Raw genomic sequence first — 22,405 nt, 5'->3', positions numbered from 1 at the left:
GATTTAGGAGGACTTTAGGCACTTCCCAATACCAATCTGGATCACAACAGAATTTAGATGGGATATTTCATAGATTTCATAGACATCAGGGCTGGAAGGGACCTCGGGAGATCATCGAGTCCAGCCCCCTGCCCAAAGGGCAGGAAGTCAGCTGGGGTCATAGGATCCCAGCAAGATAAGCATCCAATTTACTCTTGAAGGTGTTCAATGTAGGTGCTTGAACCACCTCCGCTGGCAGACTGTTCCTTGGTTTATAGGCATTTAAACATCCTATCTGGACCTTGCCCAACTATAACAGTAGCCCACACTGAGAAGCCTAAAATTGTTGATGCCTATGTACTTTTGCAGTATTTAGCTGGGGTCAATCTGTATTTTTTGTTTTTTTTGAGTCACATGCCTAAATTCCAGCTAAGTCCTTTCTGGAGTCTACAAAGTTAATTTGTAATAGCCCCTATATAACTAAAACAGTCCTTTCTAATTTTACAGACTATGAATCTATAACCTCATTTGTAGTATTTGTTACAATCCAGGTAACTAGTTGTATTTGCCACTCTGTAAGCAGCTTTAAAAGGTCATATTAAAGTTTCTGTAATCTAGGACACAATCTAGAAAAATATATACCTTTATAATGTTTTCTGTAGATTAAAAAAAAAGAAGCTTACATTACTCTTGTTTTAGTTTCATTGTGTTGAATTTTTTGCTATGCCAAATCTTTGATTTAATAGTATAATCCCATGCCAAAATTATAGACCTAATTATAGTTCTCTTAAAATATAGTAATTGGTAGGTGTGTCATTTTTCACAAACCACTCACTATTTAATTTTTTAATCAGGAAGCTTTAGCTTCTGTTTTGGTTATAATTTGGCATTATGCAGTAAGGTGCACAAGAAAAGAAAAAAAAAAATCTTCCCGTCCCTCAAAATCAGTGAAGTAGAGAAAGGAGAAGAGTCCCTTTTGTATAACAATAGGAGTAAGCTTTTATTCTTGTTATTAAAAAGGCAACAAATTTAATCTGACATTTTGAAGATGAAAAGGATATTGTATTTTTGGCTCAAAGTTACCTTCACACTTATTTAAAATTCATCCTGTCATCAGACTGGGGGCTTATCTACCCATCCACATTAAGACAAAGCAATACACTCGGGTTCATATCGTGCTGGAGTTTATTGCTCCTGGGCACTGTGTTTACACATGTGCCTGAGACTGCAGTCCATTGAACTGGGCTGGAGCCTCTGGCTATAAGTGGAGGTAAACAAGCCAGCCCAGGGTTGCTCTAACCCAGCTCAATTTGCTGCAGAAGGGCTGGTTGGGGAATGAAGGTGCTTCAGTGTGGGGCTAACCAGCAGGCAGCCCCCACACTGAAGTGCCCTCATGCCCCAGCTAGGTGGGTTAGTGTTTACTCATGCATTGCTGTGAATGAAAAAACTCTGCAGCAGAGTGTACTACTTGTATTTCTTCTGAGACTACCATTTCAGAGACACAGGAGCAGCAAAATTCTATTTCCCTTTGTTCCCTTAGATGATTAAAGTTCAGCTGGCAACCAACTCTTGTGTTATCACATTAAGTATTAACCTGCCGCAGAATTTATTAGTTTCTGGTGACCTAATAGGGCACATACAGACACTGAGATATTTACTGAGGAGCTAATTAGTCTATTCAGTAAAGGTCTCATATAAATGTACCCATGGCTTCTCAAATTTTTGCGTTAAGTCCATGTATGACTTTACAGGATTGGTATCTTGACATTGGATACATTATGTATTCTGAAGGAAAGTGGAGTATATATGATAGTACATAGTATACGTTAGTATATGAATTCAATAGTTGGAACCTTTTATCTCTTTAAAATGTCTTATTTTTATAGACTTCCAAGAAAATGAAAAGGAGTTATTCATTTCTATTCATCCACTTAAGGTATATCCCATGGAAAAGTATTCCAGTTTTCACTGCAATTCTGTTTGCACTTGGATATTACAGTATTGTATTTTATAGGTGCTGCAGAGTGCCTTACATTCACCCACCACTGCTCATATTTCATGTCCATTTAAAAAGTATGTTAGTATAAGATGTAGCCCTAAAGGAAGGTCAGAGGCAAGAGCTGATTTCTAACTGGTTGAGCTGAATAGCAACTGAATCCTTAAATTTAAAATGCAACATAAAATGAGATTGTTGTTCTGATTAGTTGTTTATTTTTAGATTTCTGTATCTCAAAATATGGTGATTGCTTTCTTATGTTTGCTAATGTTTTTATAATTAATCTTTTAGTTATCTTTTATAACTTATTATTATCAGTGGTTTCAGAGTGATTAATAGGAAAGGTAGGCCTCTTTTTTAAGGAAGGGAAATTTGTCATTACTGAGCACGTGACCGGACAAAGGTACGATTCTTTTAGCTGGAAAAATTCACTCTGCTAAGAACTCAGAAAACCTAGGTGAGGCTGGTAAAGCTAAAGCACTATAGGACAGGCAGGTGACTGTTGGAAAATTTCAGTCTGTTTTTATTGGTCAAAAAGAGGTTTTGGGACTGAAGGAAATCTCTGATGGTGTGAGAATAGTTTCATAGTTTCTAGGGTCAGAAGGGACCTGAGCAGATCATCTAGTCCGACCCCCTGCCATGGCAGGAAAGGATACTGGGGTCAAATGACCCCAGCAAAATATTCATCTAACCTCCTCTTAAACACCCCAGGGTAGGAGCCTGCACCACTTCTCTTGGAAGTTGGTTCCAGACCCTAGCCGCCCTGACTGTGAAGTAGCGCCTCCTGATATGTAACCGAAACCTACCCTCTGCCAGCTTGTGACCGTTATTCCTGGTCACTCCTGGCGGTGCTCAGGGGAACAGTGACTCCCCCAGTGCCTGCTGATCCCCCCTGACTAGTTTATAACAGGCCACAAGATCCCCCGTCAGCCTTCTCTTCTGGAGGCTGAACAGGTTCAGGTCCCGTAGCCTCTCCTCATAGGGCCTGCCCTGTTGTCCCCTGATCATACGAGTGGGCCTCCTCTCAACCCTCTCCATGTTGTCCACATCCCTTTGAAGTGTGGCACCCAGAACTGGACGCAGTACTCCAGCTGCGGCCTGACCAGTGTCACATAGCGGGGGAGGATCACCTCTTTGGACCTGCTCGAGATACATCTGTGGATGCATGCCAAGGTGTGGTTGGCCTTCCTAACTGCCTCCCCACACTGCCGGCCCATGTTCATTTTGGAGTGAATGATGACCCCAAGATCCTTTTCCGCCTCCGTGCTGACAAGAGGGGAGTTCCCTAACCTGTAGGTATGGTGCCAGTTGTTCCTCCCGAGGTGCATCAACTTGCACTTGTCTGTGTTGAAGCCCATCCTATTCTCGTCTGCCCACCCTTGTAACCTGTCTAGGTCTGATTGTAGCCTGTTGCATCCTTCCAGTGTGCCCATGTCCCCCCACACCTTAGTGTCATCAGCAAATTTGAACAGGGTGCTTTTTACCCCCTCGTCTAAATCACTGATGAAGATGTTGAACAGTGCAGGCCTGAAGACCAAGCCCTGCGGAACCCCACTGCCCACGTCCTTCCAGGTTGAGAAGGACCCATCTACTACCATCCTCTGGGTGCGGCCCTCCAGCCAGTTGGTGACCCATTTGACTGTGTGGGTGTCTACACCACAGCCCCCCAGTTTCTTAATGAGAACGGGGTAAGAGACAGTGTCAAAAGCCTTCCGGAAATCCAGGAAGACTATGTCCACTGCTACCCCTGCATCTAATGATCTGGTGATCTGGTCGTAAAATGCCACCAGGTTGGTCTGACAGGACCTGCCACTGATGAACCCGTGTTGTTTGTCCCTAAGCATGCAGTCCCCTGCTGGCCCCTCTTAAATGTGTGCCAGCATAATTTTCTCGAACAGCTTGCCTAGGATCGAGGTAAGACTAACCAGCTTATAGTTTCCCGGGTCCTCCTTCCTGCCTTTTTTGAAGATGGGGACCATGTTGGCCCTCTTCCAATCCTCCGGTACCTCACCAGAGCACCACGAGTGCTCGTAAAGCCATGCCAGGGGACTTGAAATGACCTCAGCCAGTTCCTTTAAAACTCTAGGGTGGAGATCATCCGGACTGGCTGATTTGAATACGTCCAACCCCTAACTAAATCCTCACTAACCCATGGCCCAGGTGTGCCTCCCCCCAGGCCTGAGGGCGGCCCAGCAGGGAGATGGCTGTTCTGGTCCCTACTTAGGAAGATGGAGGCAAAGTAATCGTTAAACAGGTTAGCTTTGCCATCTGGTGCGATGACCAAGTTTCCCATCGTGTCCTGCAAGGGCCCCACATTAGCCGGGACCTTCTTTTTACCCCCTATGTATTTAAAAAAGGACTTCTTATTGTCCTTAATCTGGGAAGCTAGTCCCAGTTCCATCTCTGCCTTGGCCTTCCTAACTACTCCCCTACATCCCTGAGCAACTATAGAATAGTCCTCCCTGGTGATGACCCCTTCTTTCCATTGGGTGTAAGGCTCCTTTTTAGCAAGGAGACATTCCTGGATGCTTTTGGGGACCCACGGAGGCTTGTGTGCTCTCCTGCTCCCTTTGATCTTCGTTGGGATTACCTTCCTTTGGGCTTGCCCCCGCTGCTGCTCCGTTTGCTTCTGCTGCTCTCGCCTCCGCTCCACAGCATGACTCCAATAGGACAAATGACCAAATCCAGGGTGAAAGTGTATCACACCCATCCTACAGCAAGCTTTGAAGGAGGAGAGAGAACTAACAACGGTAGAATTTATCACTTGTGATTCAGACAAAAGTATGACATCTCCAAAGTTCATGAACCGCAAAAATGCAGTTCAAATTACATTTCCAGTACAGGGTAGGGAAGTGATCTAATGGAAGCAGAAGATGACAAACTTTTGCATTTAGCATAGCAAAGAGCAGCAAGGAGAGGCACAGTGATTGTGCACTCTCTTGCCCTGGTTTGCCTCTACAACCTGGAATATTTCTGTCATGAATGAGGGAACAGAGGAAGTCTCCAAATTAGTCAAGTCAGCCCCTCCCTTTTTCCTGGGACCCCAAAGTTTGTCTTTCCCTTGTCAGTTTGGTTAAACACCTGGCCTGCTGAGAGGGAAAAGATCATAGTCTTATTGCCTTCGTGGATTAATACTTTTTCAAAAACATTCACATATTGGACTGAAAATTTCCATATTCCACACTCATGTGGCAAGCCAATCTGAGGAGGAAAGGAGTCCAGGAAAGTTGGCTGTACTTTCAAGAAACATTACTGAGGGTGCAGGAATGAAACACAAAAACAAAGTTTAAAGGAAGTGGAAACTTAGACAAATGACGAGGAAGGAGTGTTAGACTCTGACTCCAACAAGTAGGGAGATGCCCATCCAATTGCTCATGGATCCTGTTACTCATTAGCCAGACCAAGCAGGGAGCAAACACCAGCACACATTGTTTGCAACAGCTTTATTTAGAATGGAGACAGCTTTGGGCCAGGTCCCAAAAAACAAACCAGGGACCTGCACTGAACATTAGTTCTTTTCACATTTTATACATCTTGGTTCATACTCATTAACATTCATTCCACCCTCACTCCTCCTTTTGTTCTACCCATTTCTCCTCCCATCTCAAGATCAGCCTCTGTTTACACATCCCTCCTGAAATGGGGTGCACAGAACTGGATGCAGTACTCCAGCTGTGGCCTGACCAGCATCACATAGAGGGGGAGGATCACCTCCCTGGCTCTACTTGAGATGCACCTCTGGATGCATGACAAGGTCCGGTTAGCCCTGCCAACCGTGACCTCGCATTGTCGGCTCATGTTCATCTTGGAGTCATTAATGACTCCAAGATCCCTTTCTGCCTCTGTGCTCTCAAAAAGGGAGTTTCCCATTCTATAAGTGTGCTGCTGGTTTCCACTGCCTAAGTGCAGCACCCTGCACTTGTCACTATTGAAACGCATCCTGTTTATGTTAGCCCACTCCTGTAACCTATCCAGATCTTGCTGCAATCTTTCCCTCCCTACTAGCGTGCTCACCTCACCCCAAATTTTGGTATCATCAGCAAATTTAAACAGCTTGCATTTCACCCCGTCATCCAAATCGTTGATGAAGAAATTGAACAGCACAGGGCCAAGAACCGAGCCCTGGGGGACTCCACTGCCCACTTCCCCCCTTGCTGAATATGACCCATCTACCACCACTCTCTGAGTACAACCCTTGAGCCAATCTGCAATCCATCTGACTGTGTAGGCATCAATGCCACAGTCGCCTAGTTTTTTAATGAGGATGGGGTAGGAGATGGTGTCAAAGGCCTTGCTGAAGTCTAGAAAGACTATGTCCACAGTGACACCTGCATCCATTGCCTTTATGGCCTGATCATAAAAGGCAATCAGGTTGGTCTAACATGACCTGCCCCTAATGAAACCATGCTGGTTGCCCTTGAGCATCATTCCTGAAGCCGGCCCATCGCAGATATGCTCCTTGAGGAACTTCTCAAAGAGTTTCCCAAGGATAGAGGTAAGACTGACAGACCTATAGTTGCCGGGGTCCTCTCTCTTCCCTTTTTTGAAGATGGGGACCATGTTAGCTATCTTCCAGTCATCTGGTACCTGGCCCGAGCACCACGAGCACTCGTAAAGCCGTCCCAATAACCGCAGCTAGCTCCCTCAACACCCTGGGGTGAAGAGCATCTGGACCCACTGACTTGAACACATCCAGCCCCTCCAGAAGCTCTCTAACCCAGTCCTCCCCAACCTGAGGTCTGAAGGCATTCCCCTTGAGTCCATCTGGCATCACAGCGGGGAAGTCCTGGTCCCTGCACAAGAAAACGGAGGTGAAGAATTGGTTAAAGTGTTCTGCTTTCTCCTCTGGCGCAACCACCAGATTGCCCAGCTTACTTTGCAGGGGCCCAACATTACCTGGTAACTTCTTTATCCTCCCTATATATTTGAAAAAGGACTTTTTATTATCGTTGATCTTGAACGCTAGTTCTAGCTCTGTGTCCGCCTTAGCTTTCCTGACAGCCCCCCTACAGGCTGACAGCCCCCCTACATTTAATATCTCTCTGTTTCAGTTCACCACCTGTAAAATAAGGGATGACAAACTTCTTTTGCCTGGCTCTTTTATTTAGAATGCAAGTTATTCAGGTCAGCAGTATGTGTTTTGCTATGAGTTTGCACAGTGTCTACATAACTGGACACATGCTACTACTGTCATATGGCTAATACTCAGAATTACTTTCACCATTTAAGTAATGAAGGGACCTGGGGATATAATATTTCCCATAATGCAGACTCAATTATTTTAAAGAGTACATGTTTGAAAACAGAATGGAATTGAAAACCCATTGGAACTTCTGCAGGGCTTCTCAAAAACACCATGAGCTACATCACCACTAAGGTTCATAGTGATCAAATCATATTTTCAATTTCAAATAAACGTATTTTTTCCATTTTTTTCTTTAATTTGTTGTCTTAGATTATTTTAATTTAATAAAATAGTACAGTGATTATAAAGTCAATGTTGCAATTTAAAGTTCATTTTCCATTGAAACCTGAGGACTGCTGCTTTCAGAAGCCTCTCTTAACTGATTGATGTACCCCATGGTACCCCGAGTCGGGCTGGACTCGATGATCTCCCGAGGTCCCTTCCAGCCCTAATGTCTATGAAATCTATGAAATCTATGTGGGTCCTCTTGGCACTGGGAATTCTCTACTTTAGTCTCAGAACTCACAGAGTGCCATCCAGTTCCAGTGGAACATCTGAAAAAGCATCATGAATCTCTTTTGTCAAATATGCACCTGACATCTAAAGTATACTTGATTTCAAAGTCTCTGAGTTTCCTTTATTTCACTACTGAAATATTTATTCTTTCCCCCTTTCATTGTTCTAAGATATGAATTTTCCAAGTCACGCTTACTACATTTCAGTCCCTTAAGAGAAAGAGTGGTTACCATTGGAATCATTCATACAATTATGAACAGAAGGCAGTCATATAAGATACTGTATTGTATTCAGTGGTCACCCTAGAAATCCATTAAGCTTGTAAAATTTCTCATGTCTGTGATAACTGAGATAACATTCTCAGGTATTCAACAGGAAGTGACTGATGGGAACAGGATGACAGGCAACTGGTTGTAAATTGACAAGGGTAGTAAAATGTTTCAAAAAACTTATTCAAATATTATTTTTCTTCATGGAGAACCTCCTTCAGAAACAAGTATTGAAATATCTAGTATAATGGAACACATACAGACACTGCTGGAGCCTGCACCTAGTTTTTCCACATACAAGGTATATATAGTTAATCCAAGATGCTCTAGTGAAAAGTGTTCTCATAGACCAGGTATGAATAGAATAAAAAATAACTGTACATCATAGACAATGAAGTAACAGTCCTGAGAAGACCACTATACATCTTCTGGCTGATCCAGTCAGATGTTGTAATCATGGCATTGAAGGGTTGTTCCACTGAGTTGAAAAAGAGTCTAAATATTAATTCCTACCAAGAGTACTTAGAGTAGGGGTGGGCAATTATTTTGGCTAGAGGGCTGCTTAACAAGTTTTGGTGAACTGTCAAGGGCTGCAAGGGTGGCCCCACCCCCTTGTCAACATCTTGGGACTGGAAGTCCCACCCTTAACCTCTGAGCTTTGCCACCAGAAGTCCCTCCCCTTGCCCCTGGAAGTACTCCTTTTGGGAAGGGGGTTTGCCATCTTGGAACCAGAAAAAAAATTATATACTAAAAATCAAATATTCATAATAATATTGTCCCGGGGAACCAGAACGGGACTTACCCACGGCAGTGGCGGAGCCCGAGCGGGACATCTGCCACTTGTTTACACCGACATAACCGGAAGTCGGCGTTGGTGCCGGCAAACAGATGCCGTTGATAAAAGCGGCCGCCGAGAGAGGACGGGGGGAAGAACGAGCTGGGAGCTTTGCACCAGCCGAGGCAGAAGACCCTAGAGGGGAACGGGCCACGGACCCCCCAGTAGGAGGGACAGGAAGCTCCCGGGCAGGATGAGCTGCCAACCGCTCAGCTTGAGGAGCAGAGAACTCCGGGGACAAGCAAATGGATAAGTCCCCAGAGAGAAGGACAGGGAACCCCAGCGGGGAGCCGCAGCTTACCCAGGAGGAGGGGAGGATACCAGCCACGGCCAGCTGTAGGACGACAAGTGAGGAGCAGCAGACGTTCTCCTTAATTGCTATGCAACATGTTTGGATAGTATCTCCTGGAGCAAAACAAAACAAAGACCACAAACATGTTCATCAGAATAAAATAGTAAGTTCTGAAAACATTTGCTTGTGGGAGCTTTAGAGTGCATAAAGTCCAGTGTTATTTTTTTAACCCTAACTGTCAGTAGTTTAAGTGAAGCAAGTACCAGCCTCAGAGAGCTGACTTAGACAGGCCATAAGGTTGGCATCCACCACCACTCTTGGCCCAGCTGCTGCTGCCATCAACAAGTTGACTACCTTCATCACCCTGCAAAACCTGCTTGTTATGCCTCTGTAGCCATAAACAATATTCCCAAATGATCAATTCTATGCTATCTGGAAATATTCTGTAATTATTTTTTTTAAAATAAATGTGCTTAGAAAATGTAAAGTGGTCAACTTGAATAACAGAAGTACACATATCCAACCTAGAGAAGGAAGCTGAAACAAGCATACAGGACAGCCTAGCAGGCAAGGTTGAGATCATTCCATGAGATGGTGCTATTTTTTAAATGTTCATACTTTACCTCTGCACTTGGAAACAGCATAAAGACATAAGAGCTAATGGTTCTTGGTTTAACCGAGTCTATTGTTCAGTTGTTTTCATTGCAATATATTGCATCAGGTTGTTTTCATTGCAATATATTGCATCTGCAGTGTCCGAAAAGCATCCTAGAAAAGAGGGTATATGTTTAGAAATAGGTCTGCCTGCTGGTTCACACATGTTCTAGCCTTGACATACCGTGTGCCAGCTTTCTGTATTTTCCCCAATATACCAGCACAGTAGTGTTGATTGACATATAGGATAGACAGACCCTGTCCATCCTCACCACTGACTATTTCCAGGGATGGAAGAGAAATAAGAGCTCTGTGAAAGCTATTCTCTCCTTTCTGTGCTATTTTCTGTATTGCTCAAAGTTAGAGTAGGGAATGGTGAGTACCTTCTATGTGGAGATGCTAAACAGATCACAATATGGCCCTGTAAAAAGGCACTTTAATTCTGAAATTTTCTCACCAGCATGGTCCACCAGAAGTTATATTTTTTAAATCCCTTAGGGCAACAAAAGACTCTCTCTTTTGGTTCTTTCTTGATGAGCTGAGAGATGGAAATCAAAGAGACGTGGAGACAGGGCTAGGGCTGGATTGATTTCTTTAAATAACTGATTTGTAGACTTCTGGATAGTCCATCCATTTTACTTATGTATATTTAATTTTTTCAGTGAAGGAACCTTGAACCTGGCATAGGAAATCATATATAATTGGAATCAATTAAATAAATCAGTGAAAGATTGCAGTTGATTTATTGTACAGAATAATGTGTCCTTTTTCTTAGGATAATCTATAAAGTTTTTCCTAGGAGAAAAATAATTCTTGACATGTTTTAGAGATTGCTATTAAGCAATCAAGCTATGAAAACCTCAAATACTGATATAAATGTCACGGAATCCAACATCAGTTAAACTACCTTATCATCAGACTTCGGGCTAACTAGTTGCATTCTATCAGATTTTGGAGACGCAACCAATTAATTGATCTATTTTTCTTTATGGAAAATTTCAATTCTACCATAACGTCAAGACTTAATTTTGTATTTCTCTTAGATCAAAATCTGTAAAGCTGTTCTGAGTCCTTTTCACCTGTAATAAGAATATGAAAGCTATTGCCAATTAAGGTTATGTGCATATTTAAAAATATCCAAAAGTGTTGACATAGTTTGTTAGCATTAAATATTTGTTACAGATATTTGTCTTAACACTAGCACTTGCCAAAATATCTATGCAAAAACTGTCTTTTTTCTGCTCCTGTACACTATGAAAATAATAAACTTCAAATAATAAAGTCAACATTTCTGATTTTACCTCCCACAGGTTTGAATGATAAGATCATAAAAGGTAGGACTGGAAGGGAACTCAGGAGGTTACCCAATCCACCTCCCTGCTAAGGCAGGATCGCCCCTATCTTAGCACCCTAGACAAGTGTCTGTCTAAACTATTCTTAAAAGCTTTGAGAATAGCCCTCTCAAAAAATGACCAGGCACAGTTCCCAGAACATCAAGAACACCCTAACTAGCCACAGATGAAGCAGGGTATGAGGCCACTGCCAATGAGGACAAAAAGTAGCTATTACTCAAGGGATCCAAGGTAGAAGATTATGCCCCTCACTACAGAGGAAGGTAAAAAAACTCTGTAGTCCATGCCAGCCTGAACAGAAAGTCTGACTTCCTTTCACATCCCAAATGTGGCAATCCGTCTGATCCTGAGTAGAGTTTCTCTAGCTGGGAACCTCTGGGTTTTTAATCCTTGTAGGAGTATCAGCACATTACAGTCAAAATCCTTTGCCTTGGCTGCAGCTAAAACCTAATGCTTCTAAGTAAATCTGCTTCTATTTGGCATCTACATGTGTGTTACTGTGCTAAGTAAATTTGCTACTTGCATTTGCAGGTAACAAATTTACTCATGAGTAGCATCATTTACTGTGCAGTGAGCATGCACACATAGATGTGCATGCTTACTGCACAATAAGCTACACTACTGAGCAATAAAGCATCTCATGTAGACATACTCACTGTTTATAAAAACAAAATGCAAGATGCAGTGGGCAAGAGGCAGGTTTCAAGAGGAGGGCTTGAGTGCTCTGGCCAATGCTTAGCCCATAACCTTAGAGCACTTCTGGGGGAAGGAAGGATCTGTAAGTTCAAATTCCTTGTGCTTGTGGGAGGCCTAGAACATAGGACTCTTGGCAAATGCCCTTACTATGAGACTATTGAGCAAAAAGGTGGAAAGGTGATCCAATTTTACTTTTGGCAGGTAAATCAAGTGATTCTGTTTCACCATGGGAGAAAAAAGAACCCCAAGCTATGCATGAGAGCCAGAAAGTACATAAGCACCACTGAGGCATGCAAAGTACAAAAGGATTTAACTTAAAGAATCTGTCTAGTCAAAGAGCCTGCAGTGGAGTGCTCGAGAGAGGAATAAGCTTCTGCCAAGATTCTCCAGTTTAACAGAACGTGTGATGAGGCTCCCAGCTGAGAGGGAGCTAATTCTATTCCATCCCCAATGAAAAACAAGATGCATTAAGAAAACTGGGAGGGAAGAGCAAATTTCTTTCCTTTCCAGAGGAAACAGAAGCAGAATGGATGTGGCCGTTTATCTTTTTCATGGGGATCAGAAACCGGAGGGTAGTGTTCATAAGCAGGCAGGTGCTAGTTAATTTTAGTGTCATGGGGAATTGTATACAGACTGTTCTGAGCAGCGGGCATGGTTTTTGCACAATTTGTTCTAGCAAGAAGTATGGCCCATATATGCCCCCATTTTAGAGGGAGTGTTGGTTCCACATTAGAGCTATGTACATATAGAAGGGGTACATCTACACATGCAGTTCATGCTCCTGAATTCTCTGTGCCAAAAATTCAGGCTCATTAATGTACTCCCGGGCAAATGTCTACTCATGTGCCTCCACCAGGAGCAAAATGTAACTGACAAGAACAGCCTAGTCCAGGACTGCTCTTGCCCTGCTCTGCTCCCCTGCATCAAGCAGGGGGAGCTCCAGGCTCTCCTTGGTGACAGTTTTGGGGGCTGGCAAGGGACATGGGGGCCAGTCCCAATCTCCGCTAGGCAGGGAAGCTGTGCCAGGTGCAGGAGCAGCTGCTCCCTACCACATGGGTGTCAGTATGATTCCCACATGGTATGTAGAAACAGCTGCTTCTGCAGCCAGCACAGCTCGCCCTGTATTGGGCCGACTGAGAGCAAATTGCTCCTGGTCAGTGTCTACATGTGCATCACAGTGCATTAACTAATGTGCCATTTATCTAGTACCTGTATGTGTTGGTGCCAGCAAACCAATTCAGTGTATTGAATTAATTTAATGTGCAATACCTCCCATGCATATGTAGACAGTGATGCTTTACTGCATTAGTCTAATGTGCAGTAGAGCATCTTATATAGACGTGTCCAAGACTGATTAATTTAGTACTTACCTATAGCAAATTGCTGCCTGCAAGCCTTATACTTCAACAGCTCCTGCAATCTCTTAGGAGTCTCCAAAGTTATCGCAGTTACTTTGTCTGGTGAAGATAAATTATTCATTTTAAGATAGCTCAATAGATGGAAGGTCTAAAAGTATTAGATATTACCATTAATAACTTTAAAAGAACTCTAACTGTATATCAAATCCTTTCATAGTGAAGCATTCCTGTGGCCCCTATCTTGTAATTTATTACTTGAAGTGACAGTGCAATATACCACACACATTGTATTTTACTCCAAAAATATGTACCCAAAAGAAACCTATATTTTAAAGAAAGCTGTTACTTTACTTCTTATGAGAGCTAGAAGGGGCAATTTAAAAACAAAAGGCAAATTCATGTCTATACTGGGAAAAGGAAATTAAATCAATCTATGATTTACATTTCAATTGTTCTTACAGTTAGTTTCACTTTTCATACCTAGTCAGAAATTAATTAGGAAAAATAAAATATAAGCTAGGCTGGATAGATGGTAATGAGATGAAATTTAGTAGCACAGGTCATGCATCTAAGGATTAGTAACAAGAATTTCTGTAACAGGTAGTCAGCTCATCAGTTGGAAATTGGGAAGTGGAAGAGGATCTTTGGTATTTTAGCTCATCAGAGGATGATTAGAAGTTATCAGTGCAATGTGGCTGTAAAAAAAGTGAATGTCATTCATAATAGGATGTATCAAACTAGTTACTTCCAGGACTGACAGGGAAGTATTAATGTAATTTTATAGGGCACAGGGAACTGGTGAGACCTTATCTGGAATAATGTGTACAAGTCTGTTTAAAAAGGATGCACCCAAACTAGAACAGGTTCAGCAAAGGTCTTCTGGGGTGATCAGAAGAATAGAAAGCCTTATAATCCTTATTTTGTAAGGAGGACCCAAGAGAGATTGGCCTATTTAACCTGGCAAGACTGAGGTTGAGAAATATATTGGGAGGGGTACAGAGAAATATTAAGAAAGAAAAGTCATATATATTGAAGGACAATATAGGCATACATACAAACTAAGATTTATTAAGTGGAAATGCATAAATTTAGGCTAGAAAGTAGAAATATAATATCCAACCATCACATGAATTCTGGAACAGCCTTTCAGTAGGAATGATGGGAGCAAATAAGCTCACTATTTTGAGGATGAAGTTTGACACATTTTTAAAGGAATGATATGACATGGCTGCATGCATTAGGAGACGGAACCTGCTGTCTGAGGTTTCTCCCAGTCCTATGTCTTGAATTTGTAAGACAGGCTATCACTTTCCTTTCTTTAAATAGATTGGTATTGTGGATCAGCAAACCAAACTTTGGGGCATTTGTAAATTTTCATGTTATTCAATTAAAATTCACATGAATTCAGTATCCCCATAGTTTACAACCTTAGAAGTTGGCTCCTTTGTCAGGAAATCATAGGAAGGAAAACTCTTGAACCGTATAAAGAGCATTCTTGCCTCCTCATGGATTCTCACATTTGTTTGAGGTTTGAAGGAAGCGGGTGAAGGGGGGACTTTTTAGCTATCTGACTAAACAAAAGGGTACAACACAAGCATATTGGTCTCTACTGCCAAAGCAGGACAAATAAACAGTTCAGTCTTCCCAAAGGCACTATTTTGAACCCTGGAAATATATCCCCTATCTTCTTTTAGAAAAATGGTATATACTGGGTTTGGGTGCACTGAATGGGTGGATTGCAAGGTACATTTTTTTGGATCTGAAATGGTATTTTTATTTTCACTGACAGGCCCAGGCAGGATGTTTTTCTACTTTTTTTTTTTTGTAGCATGGTAGCAAGGCTAAATTGTAAAATTCATGTTGTCTGGACATAGCAGGTGCCCATGGCAGGTGCACAAGCAAATGCTTGTGTAATAGGTGATCCAGTTGCTCAATAAACTTAGAATTGAAAAGCAATTAGGAAAAGGTATTTTTTAAAGAAGGTGGGAAGTGGGATTGAGGCTCTTAATGTCTGCTAAAATGGGGAGACAACTAATCTTCTTCACCCATTGAATCACCATAAAAGAGAGGGCAGTAGCAGCACAGCCATGGTCCTAGGATTTGGTTAACAACACAGAGGATAGAGAAGGAAGGACAGTTGTCCCCCAGGTCATATGAATGACAATGGAAGAATGACCTGTACTAGATCAAATATTCTTGGCTAGTTCTAAGATGTGTTACTTAGTGAATGTGCAGCTTAGTTAAATCACAAGTCTTCTAGTATAACATCACAGTTGTAATAAGTTAAATAACAGTATCATAAAAAAGTGAGGCTGGAAAGGACCTCAGGAAATCATCCAACCCAAATCACCACTCAAAGCACAACCAATCCAATCTAAATCTCCTTAGACATGAGTTTCTTTTGTTCTTAAAATCTTTGTGAACAAGGCACTTGTAAACTACCAGGCACAATGCCTAAAACACTGAAACACCCTAGCTTGGTACAGGTAAAGCAGGAGTCAAGATCCTGCAAGGACAAGAATTACTTATTAAATGCACTCAAGACTGCCAAGTAAGAAGACCATATGAACATGGGTTAAAATTTCTTCCTGATCCCAGACATAGCAGTTGGTTTGACATTGAACAGAGGAGCATGACTCCTTAGCCAGGGATCTCTGCTTTCTTTCATTGAAGAAGAAGAAACAACACAGTCTTTTTCACTTGTTCACTGTTCTAACAGAGAAGAAGTGTTTTCCTGGTATTCATCCTCTGCTTCAATTTCAAGCCATTTCTCTGTGTTCTGTATTTGCAGTGAAGAAGAAAAGCTGCTTTCCCCTTTTTTTCGTGGCAGCTCTTGAAGTATTTGAACACCTGTGATCATATTCCTCCTAAACACTTTTACATGCTTAGCTGTCTGAACTTCTCACATGGCCTTTTATCATTTTTGTTGCCAGCTTTTGGACCTCCTTTGATTTCTCCATGGTTTGTTTTTTTTAAATAAGGATCCCAGAACTGCACACAATGTTCTAGAAGAAGCCTAACCAATGCTAAATAGAGTGATACTATTCTGTGTCTTACACCAAATGTACCTGTTGATGCTATCTAAAACTGAATTTATCTTTTTTACAGCTGCATCACATTGTAGTCTCACATTGTGGTCCATCAAAACCCCAATTCTTCTCAACTGTGCTACTGCACAGCCAGTTATCTCCCATTCTATATCTGTGCTTTTAATTATTCTTCCTTGGGTGTGGCACCTTGCATTTTTCTGTACCGCAATTCATCTTGTCTTTAGCCCAGATTTCTAGTCTATCAAGTTCATTTTAAAGTCTATTCTTATATTCCAGTCCTTCCTAATTTCAAATAATCTTCAGATTTGGTAAGGTATCTCTCTGTTCTAGCATCCAAATCAGTTTTTTATTAGTGGGAAATGTAACATTTCTCTTCACATCCCTGGAAAAGAATACTGGTGACATTTAAAAGAATCTGTGCTTAAAACAAATTCCATAAAATTTAGTAGCAATAAAAAAGTACTTGTTTGTTCTTTTATCAGCTTCCTCTTGATTTATTTGTTAGTTACAAGATTGTTTTACATTATTTTCTGTACTTTGTACACCAGCAACTTAAGGAATCGTGTTTGCTTCGATACAAGAATCTTTGCACTTTTAGGGACAAGGGAGGGGTCTTAAGAAAAACGAATAAGAGTACACATTAACTTTTCCTTTGGGGGGAAAAATACAATGAACATCTGACTGTATTAATTCTCCAGGAATGTAGCCTGGGTATCTGTTAATGCAAGTTGTAGAATCTCTATCTTTGAAAGGTTTTAAGAGCAGGTTTTAAAAAACTTATCTAGGATCATTTAGAAAGGGATGATCCTGTCTTAAGCAGGAGACTGGACTAGTTGACATCCTTAGCTGTTGGCCCTACTTTTCTATGACACTATAAACAGAGCACGGGAAAAAAAATTAAGTTACATAAAAGCCAGTAACAATAAGGAAAATAATCTCAGTGACAACTGCTTCTATTATGAAAGGTGAATAATGGAAGCAATATTGGAAGTTTTGAGCCCTCTCCGGGTGGGGGGAGATGGGGGGAGGAGGCTAGAAGATGGGGAAGGGGACCATGAGGGATTATGAGCATCAGTGCACCTTATTCTGCAGCCACTTGTCTTCAGGAAATGTCCATGCCACGTGCGCTTGGCACGTGGTGAGTTACCCTGGGAGCAATAGGTGAGTTTGGCCCCAGTAGCCTTATCTGGGGGTACCTGAGACTCTCCTGGGGCTGCAGCTATGGTGATCCTGCCAGACAGAGCCTGGTCAGCAGCTGCAGCACACTTTCAGGTGGCCTGGCTCTGCTTTTCAGCAGCAAAGCTGTCCAGGGGTCAAAAAAACCTGCAGAAAAAAACCCCAGTGAAGTGCAAGCTCAGGCAGCGTGTCCTCGCAGCACGGAGAACACCAGATTATGCAGTATGTGGTGCCGCAAACATGTTTGTGGCGCCACATACTGCATGACTGCACTCATCTGCACACTCCCTATGAGGCCAATCCACTCTACAATATGAAAAGGGAAAAATTTAGCAAGTGAAAAATGTTGAGCAAAAGATACTGAACAGTGATTTGCAAAGAACAGCGGTTATGTTAAGGTTACTTTTTGAAAGCAGTTAAATTGAAACCATAGAAAATGTTTATTCTGCTGTAAACAAAATCAAATTGGGATGTTTAGCCCAAATGATCATTTCAAATGGAGCACTCAACTTCTCCTTAGAATTATTTTTAAGTCTTTCTACCTACCCCCCCACAAATAAATGTCAGAGGAGTTTGAAGGTAACTGAATACTGTGTTTGGAAGAACCACCAAAGAGGTTAAAAGACTGACGCCCCAATTTTATAAAGTATTTAACAGATGCTTAAAAGCATCCCTGTTAACTTGTTTCATTTTTTTGCTAATCAGTTTATGCCTATGCCTCTCTTTCCTTTTTAGACTGCATGTTTTTCAGAACAGAGATATAATTTTGGCTTCCTCACTTTTCCCCATACTTTCAACGTGCTATATTAAAAAGAATTATTTAGGGACCTTTTTCACACATGAGACTCTAGTACATCCAAGTAGTTCTATGAAGTCATTTTGGACTATTCATGTGCTAAAAGCTTAGCAAGCATATATACATGTTGGAAAGATCAAGGACCTAAAAAACAAATTCTCTTTTTATTTTTATACTCTGGATTTACTACAGCATTCCCTTTCTTTTTTTCCTATCAGATCCTGCTTGATTCAAAGACAATGATATAGTAAATGATTAATTATCATAGTGCGTGTGCACATACATACACAATACTGTTGTGCAACTACTTCAATTGAGCGGGATAAAGCATGCAGAGTTTCTGCAAAACCAGACTACAAGCTGTGGCTTGGATGTAGTGAACGGGAAGGGAGTCAGCAGAAAGTCATTTGCCAGTTCCTTAAATCCAACTTGTTCAGCCTAGGATCAAGTTGAATCTATTAGCAAATAGGCATTTTACACCAATTAAGGATTAGGTGTAAAAGGTACACTGCATTTAGCTTATGCCCTGTACCTTCCTCCCCAGGAATGAGCGTTCAGTAAGGCAAAGAGGACATAGAAAGCCAGATCTTCTGGTCATACCACCTTGCTGGCAAGAACAGTGAAATTGCTGGTTTAGACTAATTATAGTATCCTATAAAAAGTGTATCAGCTTGAAATGCTAAGAATGTTTAGTTGTAAGAAGGTTAATGCTAGGAGTCTCCTAAATACTCAGCATTTTACATTGTACTCTTATTAAAGTGACTAAGCATTCTAGTTTTACCATCTCTGATGAAACTGCTTATTTCCAACAATGGGAAACTTCAGTGGGGAAAAAAGTATGTTCTTAGAAAATAAGGATCCAGATGCTGAAAGCTTACTTTTTTGCATTTGTTACTAATTCAAATATAGGTATCCAGTCTATTGTTTTCTCTGCATAAAGCTGGGTATGTATGCAAGTAGTGCAGAGGTCATTGCTGTTGCCAGCATAAGCACAGCAAAGCTCTGCATCATGGGTCCTTTGGTCCTGCCTGGCTGAAGCGCTGGCTGTGGCACATCCTGCCATCTCCTGAGTATGCAGTGGGGCTGAAGTGGCTCTGCACCTGGACTGCTGCCGCCACTGCCCCCAGCCCTGCAGTAGTGGCAGGGATCAGCACATGCTGACCCCATGTGCCCGTCATTGGCTCCAGGCTTGCCCATCCCAGCTGAGAAGCAGCAGCACAGGACAGAAACTACTTCTCAGTATGGGTCAAAAGTGGCCCCTCCTCCTCCTCCTGCTACTGGCACTTCCAGGTTTAGCTACCTGGAGCCTGTGCAGGGCTACTCTGTGTGTACGCTGTGTCACCACTGCCTCTGGGCTGCCCTGAGGGGTAGCAGTGGCAGTGCAGAGCAGACACAGGGCATCCCCACGTGGGCTTTGGGTGGCTGCACCAGGAACCTCCAGCAGCAGGAGGGGCTGCTTTTACCTCACACTGAGCAGTAGTTTGTCTCCTGCTATGCCGCTGCTGAGCCTGGGCCCCAGTGCTGGCTCTGGGCTTACCTCTCTGAGTGGAGCAGCAGTGACAGCAGCAGCTGAGCAGAAAATCTTAATCGGTGCAGGGGGAAAGCAGCTTCTCCCCCTCGCGACCACCAAGCAGTTTTTGGTGTAGCTGCCTGGAGCCTGCACTCCACCTGGCTGCCCTGTGGATTCATCATCGGTGCCTCTGGGCCACCCTGCGGCTGCTCTGCACTGCCACACAGGGCAGCCCAGAGGTGGTGGTGATGGAGCTGCAGGGCAGCCTGGTGCAGCATGGTGGCTGCACCAAAAAATGACTGGCAGTGGTCAGGAGGAGGGACTGTTTCCTGCACACTGAGGAACAGTTTCTGCCCAGCTGTTGCTGCTGTTCAGCCTGGAGCCAGTGCAGGGAGTGAGGAGCTGTTTGTGTTGCATGAACTGGTATCTGCCACTACTGTGGAGCTGCAGGCAGCAACAACGGCAACTGAAGGAACCACCCTAGCTGCACTGCATGCACAGGGTTGGCAGGACGTGCCACAGCTGGGTGGTGTGGAGCAAGTACCATGCACGCTGGGGCTGGTCGCTGTAGGCAGTGGAGGGGGAGGTGCTTCAGGGCACACCAGCTCTGGTCTGTTGTAGGGTGGGGGCAGGGGAAGATGCTGATTGGCTGGGGGGGAGTGCATGTGAGGGCTCCCATACACACCCCTTATACCCTCAAACCTTCTCCCACAAACCCCAGAACAACACCCTCCTCCACACACAATCATAAACCCCACAAACACTGCACCCACCCACACTGCATAGACTTCATAGATGTTAGGGGTTGGAAGGGACCTTGTGAGATCTAGCCCACCTGCCATAGGCAGGAAGTCAGTTGGGATCAAGTGATTCCAGCAAGAAGAATATCCAGATTTTTTTTTAAGAGTCCAGAATAGGTGCTTGCACCACCTCTGTGGGGAATCTGTTCCAGACCTAGGACACTCGCATCATAAAGAACTTTTTTTCTTATGTCTAGGCTAAATTGGCCTTCCTGGAGCTTATGGCCATTAGACCTTGTAATCCCTTGGGGCGCTCTGGTGAACAGCTGTTCTCCCAGGTCCTAATATTCCTCTCTTATATAATTGTAGGCTGCCACCAAGTCCCCCCTGAGCTTTCTCTTTTCCAGGCTGAAGAGTCCCAAATCCCTCAGCCACTTCTCGCATGGCCTGCCCTACAGGTCTTGGATCATATGAATGGCAAACCCTCATCCACAGCCCCCCACACTCACACCTGCACACCTCTGGGGGAAGCCTCACTTATTGCTACACACAGACATCATACATGCACCCACATATACCCACAGCCCCCGCCAGAAACTCCATACATACCCACCCATACCCCCCACATCCCTCCATGCCCCCCACAATGTACAAGAGAAAGACTTAATTTAGAGCTATTATGTGATCATTTCTATACATATAGAACAAACATGCACAAAACAGGACAAAAGTAGTTTTTAAAAATAAAATTAGAATATATTTGTGACCGCCGGACTGGGGGAACGGGGCGGGGGGTCCTCCCTGGGTGGGGAGTCACCTGTGGAAGGAGGACCATTGCTGATCACCCTGGAATGCTACTGTTTTGGAGTAGGTGTTATGATGTCCATTCCCCGCCGTAGATCTTGCCCGCCACGACTTGTTGTTTAGGTTCAGTTAGGAGAGCTCCTGGTCACTCTGCAGCCCGGGATCCCTCGGCGGTCACGTTGCGGGGCTCCACCACCCCTTGCACCCCGGCCTTACGCCTCCTCTGGTACTCCCTTCTAATGTGTGACCTGGCTTCCTACGGACAGGCCGATTGCCTCACTGGTCTGATCGGCCCTTATCTTAGGGTTCCTCGTATCCTGGTTGACCCGGGATTGGGTCACAGCCAAGGTGGGGTTTCACTGTGGGGTCCCTGACCCGAGCTCCCCGGCTATACCCCTCAGCTGGGGTATCCCTTTTAACAGGAAAACAAACCTGAAAAACTGAAAGCTAGGCCCCCACAGCCCTACTGGCTGGGCCTCTTACCCGGACCTTCCCAGGCCCCCTTTGGGCAATCCCTATCTTAGTCTATGGCCGTAGCCAGCTGGCGTCAACCTCTGCCCGACAGCAACACCTCAGTGCTCTTCCGGGTCCCGACCCTCCCTGGAGACATTGCGTTCCCACACCGGCGTCCCAACCCAGGACCTGCAAGTCCTGCATGTCTCGGGTTCGCAGTCCCAAAATTCTCCGTCGCTTGATTCCTCATCCTCAACAGGCATGTGGGATATTTTCTTGTTCAAAACTGTACTTCTTCACACCACAGACCAGGTTTCAGAATCAGTTGGGGGTTTAGACAAAAATTGTAGATCATTATAGACCTGCTCCACTGGGCTTTAAACTAAGCCTGCTGTGGGATAGAGGGACTACTGCCACTGCTGGCCCGCTGAGCGACCCTTGCAAAGCCAGCAGACCAAGGCACTTAAGGGAGACCACCCCTGCCCCAGCCCTGGCACAATCTGTGGGAAAGGCAAGAGCCCCAAGGGGACACTTGCCTGCCTGTACACTAATGCCAGGAGCCTGGGCAACAAGCAGGAGGAGCTCATCCTCCTGCTCAGTGCAAAGAATTATGATGTCATTGGGATAACAGAGACCTGGTGGGACTCCACCCATGACTGGACCACAGGTATAGAGAGCTATACCCTGTACAGGAGGGATCGTGTTGACAAAAGGGCTGGGGTGTAGCTCTCTATGTGAAGGAAA

General features: G+C 43.7%; 1 long non-coding RNA gene across 1 annotated transcript in view; it reads right to left on the bottom strand.

Annotated features, from left to right (window-relative positions):
• Positions 1-9,066: 9,066 nt before the first annotated feature.
• The window catches only part of LOC149870407 (uncharacterized), a 30,323-nt gene continuing 16,984 nt past the window's right edge, over positions 9,067-22,405 (bottom strand). The window contains exons 2-4 of the long non-coding RNA XR_016440446.1: positions 13,145-13,231; positions 9,696-9,840; positions 9,067-9,185 (exon numbers count right to left, since the gene is read on the bottom strand). This is a non-coding gene — a long non-coding RNA (uncharacterized LOC149870407). The remainder of the gene's footprint in view (positions 9,186-9,695; positions 9,841-13,144; positions 13,232-22,405) is intronic.

Source organism: Crocodylus siamensis, chromosome 2, assembly GCF_052110815.1.
Source record: "Crocodylus siamensis isolate JL-2025a chromosome 2, ASM5211081v1, whole genome shotgun sequence".
Classification (NCBI taxonomy): Eukaryota; Metazoa; Chordata; order Crocodylia; family Crocodylidae; genus Crocodylus; species Crocodylus siamensis.
The sequence above is the reverse complement of the archived record's forward strand: the minus strand, read 5'-3'. Positions and strand labels throughout refer to the sequence as shown.